Genomic DNA, 20,646 nt, shown 5'->3' on the forward strand with positions numbered 1-20,646 from the left:
TACCTATTGGCAAAAAAAAATGTATTCTGTGTGGACCATCAGGGTTTATATACTTGGTGAATAAGCCTTGCACCATGGGACGAATCACATGCTGGTTGTTATTACTATTAGAATTTGACTTCACGATCACGGGTGAGAAAGGGAACACAACATATGTTGGCCGATCATATGTCGAGAATTCCAAATGGGGAACCAATAAATGGTGTTGATGATGACCTCCCAAATGCTTGATTGTTCAAACTAGACATGGTGCCTGAATGGAGTGAAGAAATATTAGATTATCCAGCTTATGGTTTTCTTCGAGAACAACCTTTGAATATGGATAAAATGTGTTGGCTTATTAAGCTGGCTGTACCTTATCAATTGATTGCTTGTGAATTATACAAGCTAGGTAAGGACAATGTCTTAAGGAGATGTGTGTGGGAAGACAAATTTGTCACTATTAGATAAAGCACTCTTAGGAATAGTTGGAGGACACTTCGCTTGGAAAATTACAGCTCACAAGGTGCTTCAAGTAGGACTATGGTGGCCTACATTATTCGGGGATGCTATGGAGTTTATAAAAGATGCAAAGAGTGTCAATCATTTGCTATTCCACAACAAAGAGACAGGATGCAACTTACCCCCTCGTGAATGTAAGACAATCTTTTGAGAAATAGGGAATTGATTTTGTTGGACCCATTAGTCTAGTTGCACACCCATCACAAGTCCGATATGTGGCCACAGACTATTTCACGAAATGGGCAGAAGAAAAAGTCTCTAAGCGAGTTGATGCACAAAAGATGGCTAAGTTCTTATATGAACAAATCATTTCGAGAATCCGTTGCCCATTGGAATTAGTGAGTGATTGCAGTTCACATTTCATTAATGAGGTGATTGATCACTTACTTGGTGGATTCCTTGTAGTCCACCGGAAGTCATCCCCTCAATGCCATAAGCTAGATGGAAGGGAGAATATCCCGTCGATACTTAGTTCCAAGCCTGCAAATTGCGGTGCAAGAACGATTAACAAAGAATGTATTAGCTGAAAGGTTGGTTGACTTAGAGAAACTTGATGAAACCCAACTAATTGCATCACATGGTCTTATGGTTTAAAAATTGTGAAGGAAGCGTTGGTTTGACAATAACCTAAAACAAAAAGAACTAAAAACAAGAGACCTCGTCCTCATGTGAGAAGCACTAGAAAAAAACCTGTTGATTTCAACTATGAGATAGAACTCACCGATTGGCTATCACCAATCGTGATAGTGCCAAAGATGAATGGGAAGCTTAGGGTCTGTGTCGATCTAAAAAATGTCGATGCAGCTACAAGGAAAAGACCATTACCCACTACCTTACACGGAACACGTTTTGGAAAGAGTAGTTGGTGAAGAAGCATACAACTTCTTAGATGGATTTTCAAGTTACAATCAAGTTTCTATAGCACCCGAAGACTAGCATAAAACGGCCTTCAATACAATGTGGGAGACTTTTGCCTACAAAGTTATGCCTTTTGGTCTCACCAATGCCCCAACAACGTTCCAACGATTGATGTGCACAGCCTTGAGAGACTACTTACAAAAGTGGTTGGAGGTAATTATTGATTATCTATGTGCGCACACTCACGATGGTCAGACCATTTGGCTTGCTTAAGAAAGATGTTTGAGTGATGTTGATCGTATTGCATATCCTTAAACCCTTTGAAATGCCAATTTTGGGTCAAACACGTTGTGATCTTAGGACACATTATCATTAAGAATGGTATCTCCACAAAGGAAAGCAAAGTCAAATTGATCTTGGAACTATCCCCACCCACTAATTACAAAGGTGTACAAAGGTTTATGGGCCACATTGGATATTATCTCCACTTCATAGTATTTAATGCTAGAATTGCCAGACCATTATATAGGCTACTCATTGTCTTTGAATGGAATGAAGAATGCCAAGATGCATATGATAAATTGAAGCCAGCATTAGCCAATGCACTATTCTGAGACCACCCAACTGGGATCTTATATTCCATGTTACACATTGATGCATCAAACTTCGCTACAGGATGCATATTGGCACAGCTTGGTGAGGTCAAATTGGACTACCCACTTTCCTTCGCTAGTCGCCACTGAATGATGCAAAGGTGTATTTTATGCTAGAATTGCCAGACCATTATATAGGCTACTCATTATCTCTGAATGGAATGAAGAATGCCAAGATGCATATGATAGATTGAAGCCAGCACTAGCGAGTGCACTATTCTGAGACCACCCAATTGGGATCTTATATGCCATGTACACATTGATGCATCAAACTTCGCTACAGGATGCGTATTGGCACAGCTTGGTGAGTTCAAATTGGACAACCCAGTTTCCTTCACTAGTCACCCACTGAATGATGTAAAGGTAAATTATACCACCACAAAACGAGAGGGTTTGGCCATGCTTTATGCTGTCAAGAAGTATCGACATTACCTATTGGCAAAAAAAAAATGTATTCTTTGTGGACCATCAGGGTTTATATACTTGGTGAATAAGCCTTGCACCATGGGATAAATCACATGCTGGTTGTTATTACTATTGGAATTTGACTTCATGATCACGGGTGAGAAAGGGAACACAACATATGTTGGCCGATCATATGTCGAGAATTCCAAATGGGGAACCAACAAATGGTGTTGATGATGACCTCCCAGATGCTTCATTGTTCAAACTTGATATGGCGCCTGAATGGAGTGAAGAAGTATTGGATTATCTAGCTTATGGTTTTCTATGAGAACAACCTTTGAACATGGATAAAATGTGTCGGCTTATTAAGTTGGCTGCACCTTATCAATTGATTGTTGCTGGTGAATTATACAAGCTAAATGTCTTAAGGAGATGTGTGCGGGAAGACAAATTTGTCACAATATTAGATAAAGCACTCTCAGGAATAATTGGAGGACACATCGCTGGAAAAATTACAGCTCACAAGGTGCTTCAGGTAGGACTATGGTGGCCTACAATATTCGGGGATGCTATGGAGTTTGTAAAAGATGCAAAGAGTGTCAACCATTTGCTATTCCACAACAAAGAGACAGGATGCAACTTACCCCTGTGATTGTAAGACAATCTTTTGAGAAATAGGAAATTGATTTTGTTGGACCCATTGGTCTAGTTGCACATCCATCCCAAGTCCGATATGTGATCGTGGCCACAGACTATTTCACAAAATGGGCAGAAGAAAAAGTCTCTAAGCGAGTTGATGCACAAAAGATGGCTAAGTTCTTATATGAACAAATCATTTCAAGAATCCGTTGTCCATTGGAATTAGTTAGTGATCGCGGTTCACATTTCATTAATGAGGTGATTGATCACTTACTTGGTGGATTCCTTGTAGTCCACCAGAAGTCATCCCCTTATTATCCATAAGTAAATGGTCAAGCGGAGAGTACAAATAAGATTTTGTGTACTGTCTTGACAAAAACTTTAGAAGCAAGTCGCACGGATTGGGAACATAAGCTAACTGCAACTCTATGCGCATATTGAACTTCGTATAAGGTATCGACGGGATATACTCCCTTCCATCTAGCTTATAGCATTGAGGCTATAATGCCTATGGAGTACTTAGTTCCAAGCCTGCAAATTGCGATGCAAGAACGATTAACAAAGAATGCATTAGCTGAAAGGTTGGTTGACTTAGAGAAACTTGATGAAACCCAACTAATTGCATCACATGGTCTTATGGTTGAAAAATTGTGAAGGAAGCGTTGGTTTGACAATAACCTGAAACAAAAAGATCTAAAAAACAAGGGACCTCGTCCTCATGTATAGTGTCGGAAGCACTAGAAAAAAACAACTCAAGTATGGAGGATTAGGACCTTTCTAAGTGTCAAAAATCATATGTGCCTCAAGGGTCAGTCTCATGATTGAAACTATTGAGAGTGTGCAAATGGAGGGTTACGTCAATGAAAGCAAACTTAAAAAGGATTACGAACCACTGACCCAAGAAATGCTCATGCAAGAGCATGTATTAAAACAACAAAATGAGCTAGCCAAGGAAAAATCCAAGTGAGCTCGAGCTCAGGAAGAAGCCAAGGCAAGAGAGGGCAAGGCCAAACAGAGACTCCAAGAGAGAGTATTGCATGTAAACATGTCTTCACTAACCCTCCTTGATGAGGATGACTTGGACATTGAGCCAGTACAACTGTGTGAAAGTCTCTACTACTAAAATTCATGCAACGAGCATTGCATTAATCGATACGGGATCAAGTTATAATTTGATCTCTTATGAGACAAGAGAACCTCTAGATAAGTCTTACCTTGAGGTCGACAATGCACAAGTACGAAGTGTGCACTTGTCAATTACCAAAGCTATGGGATTTCAAAATGTTAATATTTCCATCAGAAATAATCCCTTTGGTTGGAATGGTGTTTGTTATATAAGCCTGTAGGATCTATGGAGGAAGAAATGATCCTTGGACGATCCTAGATTTGCACCAGTAATTGTGATATCCAATGGAAAAAGAGAGCTGCATAACTTGACGAGGGAAATAATATCATTATCGTGTCCTTATGGAGCCCAATAAACAAGAGGAAGCAGGCTATGATTGATGGTATAGAAACACCAATGCCAAAGAAAGTAGCTCACATACTAGAGAAAGCATCAACTCCATAGTCCCTATGCAAAAAACAACCAAAGTCACTAGTAATTCAGCAGTGGGTGCATTAGAATCAACTCCGAGCCCATATATACTGTGATGCAAAAGGAGTAATTGAGGAATCAAGGTAAAAAGTTTGAGCTATAGACAAGGGACAGAGATGGCCTTCCAATGGCCTTCATGATGTGAAACAGTCACCTTCCCTCGGCCAATCATGGAATGCCATACGGCATACTTCATTAAGACAGCCGCCTAGGCTGATGGCCGCACCATAAAATTAAATTTTTCCTTATTCCCGTATTCCACTTTTGCAATTCTTCAATATGTGCATTGCCATGCATTACCGCTCATCACTATCGATTCCCAAGTTCTTGTCTGCCCGCATATTCGACAACTTTGAGTTGAGGTGTAAGCTTGTGCCTTACCTTTGTGTTCTTCTTTTTGTTTTTCTTTCTTTTTAAGTATTGCAAATCATGTCATGATTAATTCTCGTAGATGTTCCAAATTGTGATTGTTGCATGTGTAGGACTATTGCAAACGTTCCAAACTATGATTGTATCATATCTCACAATTGAACTCTCAAATATAATGAAAAATCATAAATTACACAAAAGACAGTAAAAAAACCTGCACTTTCACGGGTTTCAAACCCTAGCTTCTCACAGTTTAACCATCTCATGGTTTTAACTTTCTCACGGATTTAGCCACCTCACAGCTTTAAACCATCTCACAGATTAACTACCTCACGGTTTCAACAATCTCATAGAGTAACTGCCTCATAGTTTTAACCTTCTCATGGATTAACTGCCTCACGGTTGAACCTTCTCAAGTTTTAGCCACCTCACGAGTTTCGAACCTTGCTATCTCACGAGCAAAATTCCTGCGCTCTCACAGTTTGCACCTTTTTGCATGTAGACTCATACCTTGTTATTGCTCACTGCACTAACACCCTTCTCATCGAATAACACACACACACACACATTCATTTTCACCAAAAAAAAGAAGAAAAAAGAAAAAGAGGCAATGACCACATTCTCTCACCAGTTAGTATGACTGGCTTTCTTATCATTATTACAGATGTCGACATCTGCTACCTCTGAACCAGAAGTCAAGGAGACTTCGGCAGTCACGCAAGCTAGGGCAACTTGGTCACCTATAAGCAAGAAGAAGAGACCATCATGTGGCCCAAAACTAAGCTATTTAGGCCAGACGTGCTCTCAGTGTCAGACCATTTCAAGACATACCCAATTGATGAACAAAAAGTGGTCCAATTGACAGCCAAAAGAGTTAAAGAAGCTGGTTTATCCACATTATACAACGGCCTAGCTAAGGTCAAGGAAATTGATATTGCAGAGCCATAAGAGGAAACCAAGCCTGTTTATATTGCTAAAGACTTCACTCCAGCTGAGGAAAAGGAACTTGTTGCTCTCCTTAAGGAGTTTAAGGTTGTTTCTTCTGAAACTACAAAGAGATGAAGGGCGTACCATCTAAAGTGGTACAACACACGATCATAATCATGGAAGGATAAAGGCCAATCAAGCAAAACCATACCAGATGAATCCTAAATATGCAACAATTATAATAAGCAGGAAGAAGAGACCATCATGTGGCCCAAAACTAAGCTATTTGGGCCTGACCTACTCTCAGTGCTGCCAGACCATTTCAAGATGTACCCAATTGATGAACGAAAAGTGGTCCAATTGATAGCCAAAAGAGTTAAAGAAGCTGGTTTATCCACATCATACAATGGCCCAGCTAAGGTCAAGGAAATTGATATTGCAGAGCCATGGGAGGAAACAAAGCCTGTTTATGTCGCTAAAGACTTGACTCCAGCTAAGGAAAAGGAACTTGTTGCTCTCCTTAAGGAGTTTAAGGTTGTTTCTTTTGAAACTACAGAGAGGTGAAGGGTGTACCATCTGAAGTGATACATCACATGATCCCAATCATTATAAGCAGGAAGAAGAGACCATCATGTGGCCCAAAACTAAGCTATTTGGGCCTGACCTACTCTCAGTGCTGCCAGACCATTTCAAGATGTACCCAATTGATGAACGAAAAGTGGTCCAATTGATAGCCAAAAGAGTTAAAGAAGCTGGTTTATTGTAAGATTCCTCCCCCAACCCCCTTTTTGATGTCTAGTATCTTCCCCCGTAATCAATCCCTCTTCAGAAATATAAAGACCTTGTTTCTAACTGTTTTAACCTAGGGAGAGAAAATATTCTAGAGAGAGAATATTCAGATTATGAATATTTTTGGATAGAAAATTAACTCATCTTATTAAAATAAGTTTCCCTGAAATAGAAATTCAAAAAGAATTTTCCAATGTGCAATTGGAATTAATTGGAAATAAGTATAAAGAACCTTAGTCTAAGGGTCTAGATTTTCAGAAATTTTTAGATTATGGTCCAATTAAAGTTCCTATGGGCCAATAGCATCAATCCATGTGTAGGGAGGAGATAAATCCAATTTGTAAAAGAAGATACCCAAAAATGAGTAAATGCTCACATAAGATGAAGAGTTGAAAATGTACAAGATTTATTAAAAAACTATGAGCAATATTAAAAATATGAGATATTTTGGGTATCCAAAAATGAGTAAATGCTCACATAAGATGAAGAGTTGAAAATGTACAAGGTTTATTAGTAAATAAACACATATGTAAGGAAGGGGAGTTCTTTAAAGGAGGTGCATATTTCACATAAGATGAAGAGTTGAAAATGTACAAGGTTTATTAGTAAATAAACACATATGTAAGGAAGGGGAGTTCTTTAAAGGAGGTGCATATTTCACATAAGATGAAGAGTTGAAAATGTACAAGGTTTATTAGTAAAAAAACTATGACACATATGTAAGGAAGAGGAGTTCTTTAAAGGAGGTGCATATTTCACATAAGATGAAGAGTTGAAAATGTACAAGGTTTATTAGTAAAAAACTATGAGCAATAAAATTTTGACACATATGTAAGGAAGGGGAATTCTTTAAAGGAGGTGCATATTTCACATGCTTGAATGAGTTTTAAACTCAAAAATAATGTGATATTTTTATCTCTCATCTCTCTTGAACCAAACCAAATCAAAATGGAACCAAACCGAATCAAAAAGTAACCAAACTAGGTCCAAATCTAGTCTAAATTCAACCAAACTGACTTGGAAAATTCTAGAATCAGTTTGTTTGGTTAGGAGCTCAAATTTTCCTATAAATAGAAGCCTCCCCTTGTTGAAAAAAATATAGTGTCTTATGCTTTGTCACTCTACTCCACCTAAGCCAAAATATATAGTGTCTTATGCTTTGTCACTCTACTCCACCTAAGCCAAAATATATAGTGTCTTATGCTTTGTCACTCTACTCCACCTAAGCCAAAATATATAGAGTCTTATGCTTTGTTACTCTACTCCACCTAAGCCAAATTAGATAGAGTCTTATGCTTGTTACTCTACTCCACCTAAGCCAAAATATAGAGTGTCTTATGCATTGTTACTCTACTCTACCTAAGCCAAGAGTTGTGAATTCTTTAATAATTCACTAGTTTTTGATACTTCTCTCTTTCTTCAATCCCCATTGGTGGCTCCATCAACATACTAAACCAATTGATTGGTTGGGGGCCTCTACCGTGAATAAAGAATCAAGCAAATTATAAGGTAAGTATATTGAATTTTGATCTTTCTATAATTTCTCAATGATTCTCTCTTCTCAACTCCTCTCAAGCTTGAGAAGTTTAATTGGTATGGTTTTTTAAATGCTATTGAAGTTAATTGGTGAATAGTAGTGAAGAGTTACATAATTTAATAAATCCTATAGAAGTTAATTTCCATTTATGTTTAAATTCTAATGGTTTTTATGTAATTTCTCTCTCTCACTCAAGAAATGGTCATACTCATGAACCATTCTCAATCCAAATGAAGCTTTTCATAAAGCCTTTCCTTAATCCAAGATTAAGCTATGCTTGAGGCCAAATTAATGACTTTTTGCTATGCTTTTAGTTTATGCACATTGATGATTCAATCCATTATGGATTGATGACCCAATTAGAGACCATTCTAATTGTTTTCTTAATGATCCAATTAGAGACCATTATGGATTGATGATCCAATTAGAGACCATTCTAATTATTTCTTTAATAATGAGCTTTATCCCTTAGAAAAAAATTGAGATTTATCAGTCATAGTAGCGGAGCTATGGCAAAATTTTTATAGAAATTACGCATAAAATAAATTCATTCAAAGTATAAAAAGAGGAATTCCTACCATATTCTAGGAACTATCATCCTAGATTAATTAAAAGAATTTTATTATGCATGGAGATGTGGATGTTGCATGTAGATGTAGATGTATGGATGTGAGTGTGAATGTGGAGGTGGATGTATGCATGGGACGTGGATGTATGCATGTAGAAATAGATGTGTAGATGAGGATGTAAATGGAGATGTGGATGGATGCATGTAGATGTAGAGGTATAGATGTAGATGTGAATGGAGATGTGGATGTATACATGTAGATGTAGATGTATAGATGTAGATGTGGATGTGGAGGTGGATGGATGCATGTAGATGTAGATGTATAGATGTAGATGTGGATGTGGATGGGGATGTATGCATGTAGATGTAGGTGTATAGACGTAGATGTGGATGTAGAGGTGGATGTATGCATGTAGATGTAGATGTATAGATGTGGATGTGAATGTGGAGTGGATGTATGCATGTAGATGTAGATGTATGGAGGTGAATGTGAATGTGGATGTGGATGTATGCATAGGGATGTAGATGTATGCATGTAGATGTGAATGTACGCATATAGTTGTGGATGTATGGATGTGAATATACGATTGTGATGTGAGGGAATCTGAAGTGATGAGATGGAAATGATGTGATGGGATGAGTATACATATAAATGGAATATGGAATAAGTAATGTAGATTGAAGAGGGATAATGTGGAAAAATGAAAGTTAAAATAGAAATTGTATTGTAAACTGTTTGTAAATGCTGTCTGTAAATGATTGTTTTATGTCAAGAATGCTGGGGGGAGCATTTTGACCGTCTTGTGATTAAGGTCGTGATGAGAAAGTTGCAACTGCTGACGGGGAGTCAATGAAGGACGTCTCGCGTAGCAAGGTCGGCCGAGGTCTTGACCAGCCTCGGTGCGATTAAAATGGTGAGCTTCCGGTACGGTGGATGAGGGGCCAAGGAAGCGGCCTATGCGTGAAGCGCTAGGTTACCTGCGAAGGATCCTAGAGGGTGCTGACCATACGGTGCTCGGGCTCTGGGTTGCCTAGGATACCCACGCGTGCGTCGAGGAAGATATTGGAACAGAGTTGGAGTTGTTTTCTGAAATCGAGCATGGATCTGGTTGATTGACCTTGCTGGTCTTCAATGGATGAGTCCATGGCTCCTTATATGGATCTGTTGGTTGATCTTGCTGATCTTCAACGAGAGTCCATCATGTTAAGTGATTATATTGCCAAGTATTATGGGCTAGGAACTATCGAAACGGCTCCTGAGCGTTCTAGTTGCCAATGATGCCATAGATACTCTGATGAAGGAATGATGGGAAATTAAGAATCAATTGGATAAATTGGAAGATGGTGATCAATGATACTATGGTTTTATTAAAGGATTGTTTTAAACTGGTTGAATCTGGTTGAAAAAGGTAATTTCATATTGGGTGTGTGAGTGGTGTGACTAGTTTTATTTTGCATGAACATCCGGCTAGGGGGCCTTGGAACTCTTTTCCTTGGTACCCGGGACAAAACCTAACCAAATTTTTAATTGGATCCCATCACTATAGTGGTTGGGCGGTTGGCTAACCCATGGGATCGGATGGGGTTAGGCTGGACTGATGGATCCGTAAATCGAGACCCAAACTTTTGTTTTTACGATAGAAAAAAAAAATAAAATCCCGGACAGAAACTGTTCTATGGATAGGAATCAACGGCTGTGCCTCTTGAATGGGGAAAAAAGCGTTGATCCCAATGATCCAAGTGCAAGTTTCTTCCTTGAACTGACTAAGTATCTTATAGATGTAATCGGATCATCTCGATCAGAAATGATCTTGACTACGTTAGAGTAAAAAGTTATCCTGGTGGAATCGCCCGTGCTTTCCGATAGAGGAAGTTTTTCCGGGTTCGGTTTTGGAACAACCGACGGATTAGTCTCTTATCCGGATATCCGTGGGCGAGGCCCCGAGTGTGGGACCCCTGTCCCGCGCGAGAAGCGCTACTTCCGCTGCCAGTACCCTGAATCTGTTGCTCGGTGGGAACAGGGATCTTACAGTTGGTATCAGAGACATTTGGTTAATAAAGATCAACTGAGAAGATAAATATGTCAAAAATTTATCAAGAAACACAAAAAGGTTATAATTGTGTGATATAACTCATACAAATTGATATTCAAACTGAAATTCATAATTTGGTAATTGGTTCTTCAGATGGAAGTACCGCAATTATATAGAATCCCTGACTTGCTTGAGGCCTAGACATGATAGTATTTACCTTATAATTCCAAGGGCCGTGACTACCCGTATATACCGAGAGTATACTGCAGCTCTTTACTGACAGTATATACGAGTAAATCTAAGACTTGAAATTATAAGCGTTAATGCTATCTAGATGATGATTTCGAATGTGATTGATATGATTTTTAATTCTGTTTGAGAATGAATGAATTGATTTGGATTCTGATTGAAAATGCTGATTGAAAAATGTTGATTTTAAAAATTAGTTGAAATATAATGAAACCACAATGAGGGGGAATGGGACGAGTCCCTGTGATGATATTCATAACTAGAAAGATGATAACGAATTCAGCAAATCACTATGAGATTAGTGGGTTGTGCTGTCAGATTGCTACTGTTAATACTTGATCGGTAGATCGAGTTAGGGGATGTCAAATTGAGAACTTACTTGACTGAAATTTCCGTGGAGGAATGTTCCGAAGGAAACTTTTCGGTCTAATGGACCATTATCATGTTAAAGATATGAATGATATAATCTGAATGAATTGTTATTTAATGATGAGTTCTATATAAGGGATATTTATCCCAGTGTTCTGTTGGGTTGACTAGAATATAAGGAACCCCAGAATAAAATTGGATCTTAAGAAAAAGAGTTGTCCTCTACCTTGCGAGATGAGGACATCTCGCACTTTTTTAAGTGGGGTAGAATGTAAAATTTCTCCCCAGTTATTGAAGTATTCAAAAATAAGAATCTCCCTTCTGATCTTATAACTATTCTCTCTCTAATATATAAATTTTGACAGAATCATGAGACGAGGAAACCGTAGCCATCAGCAGCAGCCAGACCCTATCCTTGAAGATAACGAACTTGACCCTGATGTTCGCAAGGCTCTTCATAGGACTCAGCCAGGACCCTTCAAAGGAGAAGGGGAGAACCTGGGTGAGACTGTGGAGAAATGGGTGGAAGCCATGGAAGAGTATTTTGACGTCACAGGTTATAATGAGCTGAGCAAAATGGCTCTTGGCCGGTTGAAAATAGTGGAAACAGCCAGGGTAGCATGGAGGAACCACTGTGACACCAACCGTCTGAATAGAAATACTCAATCTTGGAATGACCTAAAAACCTATTTGAGAAAGAGATTTTGTCCCCCTAGATTTTTGGAAACCAAAATGAACGAATTTTTAGAACTAAAGCAGGAGAACAAAACCATTGAAGAATATCACCAGGCCTTTGCTCTTCTACTCAAATACTCACCACCTCTAGACGAAGAACAGCTCATGGCCAGGTTCATTCGGGGAATGAACGAACCCTTAGACACATTGGTCAAAAATGCCAAACCAGTGTCCATGGCTAAAGCAGTAAAAATGGCAAATGATTTTGCCAAGGCCTTTGTAGTAAAGGTCCCGCCAAAGCCTGCACCCTCTAACTTTAAAAGATTCCAAGCCCAGGAAGGTACTTCAAACTTTCCACCCCCAGAGAGGCAGCAAGGACCAATTCAGAATCAAGATGCAGGAAGATTCCAAAGTGAAGGAAGATCCTTCCCCCAGAATACTTTCTCAGGAGGACTATCTATTTTAAGGATGCAGAACAATGAGACCAGAAGTGAGAACCGGTGTTTTGGATGCCAAGGTTTTGGTCATCAGTTAAAAGACTGCCCAACTCCTGCCATGTCAAGGGGACAGGGAAGTCTAGGACCCCGAATTCAGAGACCAATTCCTTCATACCAGTCTAATCAGGGTCCGTCTCGCCCAAGCTAGGATAACCCCAGAAGAACTCCAAATCAACCATCTGCCTCTACCCAGAGTAACCTCAGAACTCCTTTCCAGAATAGGGGCAACCAAAGAGAAAGAATTCCACCTCAGACTGCAGCAGCCAGAGCAGTCACAATTGCAGAAGAAGTAGAAGAGGAAAGAAGGGCAGATCCTTACTGCAATTGAAGAAAAAAAAAAGAAAGAAAAAAAGAAAAAAAAAACCAAAGGCTTAACCGACAATTCTCAAGTCATCCATAAGCCAGCAGAATACCAGGGAAAAATCGACCGTCCACTTCCAAGGCGTAACGTTGAATGTGATTGAAGAAGAAAAAGATGATGAAAGAGAGCATACTCCACCTGCGAGATGAGGACATCTCGCGTTTTTTAAGTGGGGTAGAATGTAAGATTCCTCCCCCAACCCCCTTTTTGATGTCTAGTATCTTCCCCCGTAATCAATCCCTCTTCAGAAATATAAAGACCTTGTTTCTAACTGTTTTAACCTAGGGAGAGAAAATATTCTAGAGAGAGAATATTCAGATTATGAATATTTTTGGATAGAAAATTAACTCATCTTATTAAAATAAGTTTCCCTGAAATAGAAATTCAAAAAGAATTTTCCAATGTGCAATTGGAATTAATTGGAAATAAGTATAAAGAACCTTAGTCTAAGGGTCTAGATTTTCAGAAATTTTTAGATTATGGTCCAATTAAAGTTCCTATGGGCCAATAGCATCAATCCATGTGTAGGGAGGAGATAAATCCAATTTGTAAAAGAAGATACCCAAAAATGAGTAAATGCTCACATAAGATGAAGAGTTGAAAATGTACAAGATTTATTAAAAAACTATGAGCAATATTAAAAATATGAGATATTTTGGGTATCCAAAAATGAGTAAATGCTCACATAAGATGAAGAGTTGAAAATGTACAAGGTTTATTAGTAAATAAACACATATGTAAGGAAGGGGAGTTCTTTAAAGGAGGTGCATATTTCACATAAGATGAAGAGTTGAAAATGTACAAGGTTTATTAGTAAATAAACACATATGTAAGGAAGGGGAGTTCTTTAAAGGAGGTGCATATTTCACATAAGATGAAGAGTTGAAAATGTACAAGGTTTATTAGTAAAAAAACTATGACACATATGTAAGGAAGAGGAGTTCTTTAAAGGAGGTGCATATTTCACATAAGATGAAGAGTTGAAAATGTACAAGGTTTATTAGTAAAAAACTATGAGCAATAAAATTTTGACACATATGTAAGGAAGGGGAATTCTTTAAAGGAGGTGCATATTTCACATGCTTGAATGAGTTTTAAACTCAAAAATAATGTGATATTTTTATCTCTCATCTCTCTTGAACCAAACCAAATCAAAATGGAACCAAACCGAATCAAAAAGTAACCAAACTAGGTCCAAATCTAGTCTAAATTCAACCAAACTGACTTGGAAAATTCTAGAATCAGTTTGTTTGGTTAGGAGCTCAAATTTTCCTATAAATAGAAGCCTCCCCTTGTTGAAAAAAATATAGTGTCTTATGCTTTGTCACTCTACTCCACCTAAGCCAAAATATATAGTGTCTTATGCTTTGTCACTCTACTCCACCTAAGCCAAAATATATAGAGTCTTATGCTTTGTTACTCTACTCCACCTAAGCCAAATTAGATAGAGTCTTATGCTTGTTACTCTACTCCACCTAAGCCAAAATATAGAGTGTCTTATGCATTGTTACTCTACTCTACCTAAGCCAAGAGTTGTGAATTCTTTAATAATTCACTAGTTTTTGATACTTCTCTCTTTCTTCAATCCCCATTGGTGGCTCCATCAACATACTAAACCAATTGATTGGTTGGGGGCCTCTACCGTGAATAAAGAATCAAGCAAATTATAAGGTAAGTATATTGAATTTTGATCTTTCTATAATTTCTCAATGATTCTCTCTTCTCAACTCCTCTCAAGCTTGAGAAGTTTAATTGGTATGGTTTTTTAAATGCTATTGAAGTTAATTGGTGAATAGTAGTGAAGAGTTACATAATTTAATAAATCCTATAGAAGTTAATTTCCATTTATGTTTAAATTCTAATGGTTTTTATGTAATTTCTCTCTCTCACTCAAGAAATGGTCATACTCATGAACCATTCTCAATCCAAATGAAGCTTTTCATAAAGCCTTTCCTTAATCCAAGATTAAGCTATGCTTGAGGCCAAATTAATGACTTTTTGCTATGCTTTTAGTTTATGCACATTGATGATTCAATCCATTATGGATTGATGACCCAATTAGAGACCATTCTAATTGTTTTCTTAATGATCCAATTAGAGACCATTATGGATTGATGATCCAATTAGAGACCATTATGGATTGATGATCCAATTAGAGACCATTCTAATTATTTCTTTAATAATGAGCTTTATCCCTTAGAAAAAAATTGAGATTTATCAGTCATAGTAGCGGAGCTATGGCAAAATTTTTATAGAAATTACGCATAAAATAAATTCATTCAAAGTATAAAAAGAGGAATTCCTACCATATTCTAGGAACTATCATCCTAGATTAATTAAAAGAATTTTATTATGCATGGAGATGTGGATGTTGCATGTAGATGTAGATGTATGGATGTGAGTGTGAATGTGGAGGTGGATGTATGCATGGGACGTGGATGTATGCATGTAGAAATAGATGTGTAGATGAGGATGTAAATGGAGATGTGGATGGATGCATGTAGATGTAGAGGTATAGATGTAGATGTGAATGGAGATGTGGATGTATACATGTAGATGTAGATGTATAGATGTAGATGTGGATGTGGAGGTGGATGGATGCATGTAGATGTAGATGTATAGATGTAGATGTGGATGTGGATGGGGATGTATGCATGTAGATGTAGGTGTATAGACGTAGATGTGGATGTAGAGGTGGATGTATGCATGTAGATGTAGATGTATAGATGTGGATGTGAATGTGGAGTGGATGTATGCATGTAGATGTAGATGTATGGAGGTGAATGTGAATGTGGATGTGGATGTATGCATAGGGATGTAGATGTATGCATGTAGATGTGAATGTACGCATATAGTTGTGGATGTATGGATGTGAATATACGATTGTGATGTGAGGGAATCTGAAGTGATGAGATGGAAATGATGTGATGGGATGAGTATACATATAAATGGAATATGGAATAAGTAATGTAGATTGAAGAGGGATAATGTGGAAAAATGAAAGTTAAAATAGAAATTGTATTGTAAACTGTTTGTAAATGCTGTCTGTAAATGATTGTTTTATGTCAAGAATGCTGGGGGGAGCATTTTGACCGTCTTGTGATTAAGGTCGTGATGAGAAAGTTGCAACTGCTGACGGGGAGTCAATGAAGGACGTCTCGCGTAGCAAGGTCGGCCGAGGTCTTGACCAGCCTCGGTGCGATTAAAATGGTGAGCTTCCGGTACGGTGGATGAGGGGCCAAGGAAGCGGCCTATGCGTGAAGCGCTAGGTTACCTGCGAAGGATCCTAGAGGGTGCTGACCATACGGTGCTCGGGCTCTGGGTTGCCTAGGATACCCACGCGTGCGTCGAGGAAGATATTGGAACAGAGTTGGAGTTGTTTTCTGAAATCGAGCATGGATCTGGTTGATTGACCTTGCTGGTCTTCAATGGATGAGTCCATGGCTCCTTATATGGATCTGTTGGTTGATCTTGCTGATCTTCAACGAGAGTCCATCATGTTAAGTGATTATATTGCCAAGTATTATGGGCTAGGAACTATCGAAACGGCTCCTGAGCGTTCTAGTTGCCAATGATGCCATAGATACTCTGATGAAGGAATGATGGGAAATTAAGAATCAATTGGATAAATTGGAAGATGGTGATCAATGATACTATGGTTTTATTAAAGGATTGTTTTAAACTGGTTGAATCTGGTTGAAAAAGGTAATTTCATATTGGGTGTGTGAGTGGTGTGACTAGTTTTATTTTGCATGAACATCCGGCTAGGGGGCCTTGGAACTCTTTTCCTTGGTACCCGGGACAAAACCTAACCAAATTTTTAATTGGATCCCATCACTATAGTGGTTGGGCGGTTGGCTAACCCATGGGATCGGATGGGGTTAGGCTGGACTGATGGATCCGTAAATCGAGACCCAAACTTTTGTTTTTACGATAGAAAAAAAAAATAAAATCCCGGACAGAAACTGTTCTATGGATAGGAATCAACGGCTGTGCCTCTTGAATGGGGAAAAAAGCGTTGATCCCAATGATCCAAGTGCAAGTTTCTTCCTTGAACTGACTAAGTATCTTATAGATGTAATCGGATCATCTCGATCAGAAATGATCTTGACTACGTTAGAGTAAAAAGTTATCCTGGTGGAATCGCCCGTGCTTTCCGATAGAGGAAGTTTTTCCGGGTTCGGTTTTGGAACAACCGACGGATTAGTCTCTTATCCGGATATCCGTGGGCGAGGCCCCGAGTGTGGGACCCCTGTCCCGCGCGAGAAGCGCTACTTCCGCTGCCAGTACCCTGAATCTGTTGCTCGGTGGGAACAGGGATCTTACATTTATCCACATCATACAATGGCCCAGCTAAGGTCAAGGAAATTGATATTGCAGAGCCATGGGAGGAAACCAAGCCTGTTTATGTCGCTAAAGACTTGACTCCAGCTAAGGAAAAGGAACTTGTTGCTCTCCTTAAGGAGTTTAAGGTTGTTTCTTTTGAAACTACAGAGAGGTGAAGGGTGTACCATCTGAAGTGATACATCACATGATCCCAATCATGGAAGGATAAAGGCCAACCAAGCAAAAACCATACCAGATGAATCCTAACTATGCAACAATTATAAGAAGGAATTGATAAACTCATTACTGTTGATTTCAGCTATGAGATAGAACACACCGATTGGCTATCACCAATCGTGATAGTGCCAAAGAAGAATGGGAAACTTAGGGTCTGTGTCGATCTAAAGAATGTCAATGCAGCTACTAGGAAAGGACCATTATCCACTACCTTACACGGAACACATTTTGGAAAGAGTAGTTGGTGAAGAAGCTTACAACTTCTTAGATGGATTTTCAAGTTACAATCAAGTTTCTATAGCACCCGAAGACTAGCATAAAACGGCCTTCAATACAATGTGGGAGACTTTTGCTTACAAATTTATGCCTTTTGGTCTCACCAATGCCCCAACAACGTTCCAACGATTGATGTGCACAGCCTTGAGAGACTACTTACAAAAGTGGTTGGAGCGAGTTAATGCACAAAAGATGGCTAAGTTCTTATATGAACAAACCATTTGGCTTGCTTAAGAAAGATGTTTGAGTGATGTCGATCGTATTGTATATCCTTAAACCCTTCTCATCGAATAACACACACACACATTCATTTTCACAAAAAAAGAAAGAAAGTAAAAGAGGCAATGTCCACATTCTCTCACCAATTAGTATGACTGACTTTCTTATCATTATTACAGATGTCGACCTCTGCTATGTCTGAACCGGAAGTCAAGGAGACTTCGGGAGTCACACAAGCTAGGGAAACTTGGTCACCTATAAGCAGGAAGAAGAGACCATCATGTGGCCCAAAACTAAGCTATTTGGGCCAGACCTACTCTCAGTGCCAGACCATTTCAAGACGTACCCAATTGATGAACAAAAAGTGGTCCAATTGATGGCCAAAAGAGTTAAAGAAGCTGGTTTATCCACATCGTACAATGGCCCAGCTAAGGTCAAGGAAATTGATATTGTAGAGCCATGGGAGGAAACCAAGCCTGTTTATATCGCTAAAGACTTGACTCTAGCTAAGGAAAAGGAACTTGTTGCTCTCCTTAAGGAGTTTAAGGTTGTTTCTTCTGAAACTACAGAGAGGTGAAGGGTGTACCATCTGAAGTGATACATCACACGATCCCAATCATGGAAGCATAAAGGCCAACCAAGCAAAAACCATACCAGATGAATCCTAACTATGCAACGATTATAATAAGCATGAAGAAGAGACCATCATGTGGCCCAAAACTAAGCTATTTGGGCCAGACCTACTCTCAGCGCCAGACCATTTCAAGACATACCCAATTGATGAACAAAAAATGGTCCAATTGACGGCCAAAAGAGTTAAAGAAGCTGGTTTTTCCACATCGTACAATGGCCCAGCTAAGGTCAAGGAAACTGATATTGCAGAGCCCTAGGAGGAAACCAAGCCTGTTTATATCGTTAAAGACTTGACTCCAGCTGAGGAAAAGGAACTTGTTGCTGTCCTTAAGGAGTTTAAGGTTGTTTCTTCTGAAACTACAAAGAGATGAAGGGCGTACCATTTGAAGTGGTACAACACACGATCCCAATCATGGAAGGATCAAGGCCAACCAAGCAAAAACCATACCAGATGAATCCTAAATATGCAACAATTATAAGAAGGAATTGATAAATTCATTACTATTGATTTCATCTATGAGATAGAATACACCGATTGGCTATCACCAATCGTGATAGTGCCAAAGAAGAATGGGAAACTTAGGGTCTGTATCGATCTAAAAAATGTCAATGCAGCTACTAGGAAAGGACCATTACCCACTACCTTACACGAAACATGTTTTGGAATGAGTAGTTGGTGAAGAAGCTTACAACTTCTTAAATGGATTTTCAAGTTACAATCAAGTTTCTATAGCACCCGAAGACTAGCATAAAACGGCCTTCAATACAATGTGGGAGACTTTTGCTTACAAAGTTATGCCTTTTGGTCTCACCAATGCCACAACAATGTTCCAACAATTGATGTGCACAGCCTTGAGAGACTAATTACAAAAGTGGTTGGAGGTATTCATTGAGGATCTATGTGCGCACACTCACGATGGTCAGACCATTTGGCTTGCTTAAGAAAGATGTTTGAGTGATGTTGATCGTATTGTATAATTTTAAACCCTTTGAAATGCCAATTTTAGGTCAAACACGGTGTGATCTTAGGACACATTGTCATTAAGAACAGTATCTCCACAAAGGAAAGCAAAGTCAAATTGATCTTGGAACTATCCCCACCCACTAATTACAAAGGTGTACAAAGGTTTATGGGCCAAATTGGGTATTATCTCCACTTCATAGTATTTTATGCTAGAAGTGCCAGACCATTATATAGGCTACTAATTGTCTTTGAATGGAATGAAGAATGCCAAGATGCATATGATAAATTGAAGCCAGCACTAGCCAGTGCACTATTCTGAGACCACCCAACTGGGATCTTATATTCCATGTACACATTGATGCATCAAACTTTGCTACAGGATGCATATTGGCACCGCTTGGTGAGTTCAAATTGGACTACCCAGTTTCCTTCTCTAGTCGCCACTAAATGATGCAAAGGTGTATTTTATGCTAGAATTGCCAGACCATTATATAGGCTACCCATTGTCTCTGAATGGAATGAAGAATGCCAAGATGCATATGATAGATTGAAGCCAGCACTAGCGAGTGTACGATTTTGAGACCACCCAACTAGGATCTTATATGCCATGTACACATTGATGCATCAAACTTCGCTACAGGATGCGTATTGGCACAGCTTGGTGAGTTCAAATTGGACAACCCAGTTGCCTTCGCTAGTCACACCCACTGAATGATGCAAAGGTAAATTATACCACCACAAAACGAGAGGGTTTGGCCATGCTTTATGCTGTCAAGAAGTATCGACATTACCTATTGGCAAAAAAAAATGTATTCTGTGTGGACCATCAGGGTTTATATACTTGGTGAATAAGCCTTGCACCATGGGACGAATCACATGCTGGTTGTTATTACTATTAGAATTTGACTTCACGATCACGGGTGAGAAAGGGAACACAACATATGTTGGCCGATCATATGTCGAG

The sequence above is a fragment of the Cibotium barometz genome, chromosome 29 (assembly GCF_041138505.1).
Source record: "Cibotium barometz isolate CiBa-2024 chromosome 29, ASM4113850v1, whole genome shotgun sequence".
NCBI lineage: Eukaryota > Viridiplantae > Streptophyta > Polypodiopsida > Cyatheales > Cibotiaceae > Cibotium > Cibotium barometz.